Below are 3,445 nucleotides of genomic sequence, written 5' to 3' on the forward strand. Positions count from 1 at the left end.
GCAAATTTTTGCAGTTTCTTCTGATAATACATTTTCCGTATTAAAGAATTTGATAAACTCCGAGCTGTTTGGATTCGTGTTTTTTGATGTGTATATCTCTTTAAAAAACCGCTCTTCCTCTTCAAGAATCTCTCTCAGGTCAGTTAATTTTGCGTGATTATTGACTTTTAAGGCTGTTGTATGTTTTTTCCTTTGGTTTGTTTTTTCTAAATTGTAGAAATACTTACTGTTCTTCTTGCCATGTTCATACCAGCGCGCTCTGCTACGTATAATCGTTCCACGCGTCTTAACACTTGCTATTTTTGAAAGCTTGGTTTTTATTCTTTCTAATTCACTCCCTAGGGAATCGCTGTACGCTGTCTGGAGCTTGCACTGCAGCTTGATCATCTCTGAGAAAAGGGCAGACTCTTCGTCATTTTTGCTTTTTGCTTTTTTTTTCAAAAATTTTATTGTAAATGCTCTGATTTCTATTTTAATCATTTCCCAGAACAGGGTATCGAGCAGATTATGCGTTTTAATCAAAGCCTTGAGTTTAATAGTTGATGCTTTTCTAATGTCCACAGGTTTGCCACCTCTTTTGTCTAAGGTGCCGATTACACAATTAAAATCGCCCCCCAACACAAGATTGTCATTTCCATATTTGCCGAGGAGATTATTTGAAAGCCCCCTTAGCAATACAACCTGTTGGTTTGGATTGTTTGGTGTATAAACATTAACCAGTACAACTTTTGTATTATCAATAACAATCTCTGCTAAAATATATCTCCTGTGATCATTTGAGGCAACTTTTTCAATGCTTATGTCAAGCCGTGGTTTAAATAGAATCATAACTCCTCTGCTATGAGACGACCCATGGCTAGATATGATTTTGCCTCCCCATTCAGTCTCCCATCTTCCAATAGTATCAAGCGAGGAATAAGTTTCTTCCAAAAAAATTATATCCGATCTTTGTTCATGTAGTCAGCAAAAAACCTGTCTTCGCTTTCTCGAACCATTTAACCCTCTTACATTTAGCGATATAATTTTATACATTTAGATTCTCTGCAGAAGGTGAAGTCACAATATTCCAGAGAAAAAACTAAGCACTTGTTTATACTATAGTTCTCACTGTGTGGTGAGATATCATAACTTAGTATTAATTTTCTTTTGTTGACCGAATTAAAGTTAGATAGATGTATACATTTGAACATACAACAGAAATACAACAACACACACAACACAAGCTACTCACTACTTCAGACTTACCTATGCTTTTGTGCGGCATTTACTGACTGGGTCAAAATTGGGGTACTAGCTGCAGCAATTTAGCAATGGTTGAGTTGTACGGCAGAGCGAGAGAGTCAATTAAACATATTTAAAACTAACCATTCGTTAAACATCCGTACAGAGGGAAAAGAGCTGTTTCCGGTCTCCGGTAGAGTGAGCCATTGATTAAAAGTTTAAAGTACGCTTCTTTCTTTTCACGTTTGGCAGCATTGAGAACGGGGTATAACTTCCTTATCTCATCCACTTCTTTTGGAAAGTCGTCGGATATTCCAATGTTGGTGCCTTTGGGAAGGTTTTTGATGAATGACTTTATGAAGTTCTTGCCTTGATAAGCAGAGAGTTTGACTATCATTGGATGGGATCCGGAGTTTCGGCCATCGCGTGTATGCGTAGAAATCCTATGAACTCTGTCAAAGTGTATTTCCTTTACATCGTTGGGTGAAATTTTCAGCTCCGTGCACATAAATTTCCGTAAAGCAGTCTCGGTATTGCTGTTGGATTCACGTTCTCCCTCCTTCACTCCAAAGAATTTTAGGTTGCCTCTGCGACTATGGCATTCCAGTTTGACATGCTGTCTTTGTATTTCCTTGAGTTCTTTATTTATTTGCTCTTGATCGACGTTGATCTTTTGTTGCTGAGACTTTGCATCATTTGCCTTGGTTTTTAGATCTTCAATTCCTGCTTGAGCATATTGCAGGCTTTTTCGCGTTGATTGATTCTGGACTTATAATTTTCCAACTCGGGAGGGACACTTAAGAGCAAGTTGAACTTCTCTTCAATCCTGCTGAGTTCGTTGCATCCCTGCATTGTCCACATGGCTGCCTGCAGTCTTCTTCGCCAGTTTGGGAGCTTCCTCGAGTTCTTTTCCTCCCTTTCTCCTTCACATCATTTCTATTCACTTGTTTGTTAGGCATTTTGTTGCATTTAAGATATAACAACCATTACTGTGGCTACCAGGGTAAAAGATTCTAGGAGCTCTTTCGTGTTGTGTCCACCATGTTTCACAGCTCGAGCTCAGTCCCAGCATGAACTTGAAAGGGCATAGAAAATCAAGGATTAAACCAAATTCAAAAAGTTTTTGCCCAAATGCTTCGAATAACAAGTGGATTTGTTCTAGCGAAAAACAATTTTTTGGGCTAGGTGCACTTTAAACATTCAAAACAACTAATCCAAAAATATTTCAGATGACCAATTCTAAAATGAAATCTAATAGCCTGAAATTGCTCTCTCTTAAAGTTAGAGGTTTTGGCAATTTCCGAAAGTGTAGAGCTATTTTTACCTGGTGTGTCGCGATGATTTCTTGACACCGGCTAACTTTTTATTTCACACGTTGTTTGCCATTTTCTTTTCCCACAGCCTCTACCCTCGTGCTCACTTAACTGGTTCAAACCGGTTTCTATAACGTCATGTTTTTCGTTCCGACAGGTGTCCTAAACAAAATGCAGATCTAATATTTCTTCAGGAAACACATACATCAAAGAACTGTGAGAGTCAATGGAAAAAAGAATGGGGTTCTTCCATTACGTTTTTTCATGGGGGCACAAATGTGAGGGGTGTTGCTGTATTAATTAGGAGTGGTTTGGACTTTGTTATTCAGCACAAACATTGTGATTCAAAAGGCCGGCTAATAATGGTAAATGCAAAAATCAAAGATGAAAATTACGTTCTGATAAACCTTAAAGGTCTGAACAAAGATGCAGAAGCTATTTGCTTTTATCAGGATTTGCTAACTACTTTACAAGGTGTTGACTTGGACAGTGATAGCAATGTCATGATACATGTAGGTGGAGACTTTAATTGTCCGTTAGATCTGATTATAGACAAAAAAGGCGGCATTTTAATTCCTCGACAACATGTGATAAATTCAATTGAAAACATTCAAAATGAATTCAATCTCCAAGCTATCTGGCGTATTAAGAATCCAAATACTCGCAGCTACACATGGAGTAAAAGCTCTCCTTTCATCTTCTGCAGACCTGATTCTGGGCTTATTTTGAACAAATTGAATGATTTAGTCACACAGGTTGATATTGTGGCCTCATTTAAAACTGACCACTCTTCTATATTATTAGAATTAGAAAACATTCAGGAGAGCTGCAAAGGAGCTGGTTTTTGGAAACTAAATACTTCCTTGCTGGCCAGGCCAGATTACCTGAACATGATTAATAGTGAATTGCCA

The 3,445-nt window shown here is 38.0% G+C and overlaps 1 pseudogene; it reads right to left on the reverse strand.

Moving 5' to 3' along the window:
• Positions 1-444: 444 nt before the first annotated feature.
• Positions 445-3,005, reverse strand: LOC149115339 (uncharacterized; annotated as a pseudogene).
• Between the last annotated feature and the right edge of the window lie 440 nt (positions 3,006-3,445).

Source organism: Orbicella faveolata, unplaced genomic scaffold, assembly GCF_042242905.1.
Source record: "Orbicella faveolata isolate gen_17 unplaced genomic scaffold, um_ofav_v1 contig_13, whole genome shotgun sequence".
Classification (NCBI taxonomy): domain Eukaryota; kingdom Metazoa; phylum Cnidaria; class Anthozoa; order Scleractinia; family Merulinidae; genus Orbicella; species Orbicella faveolata.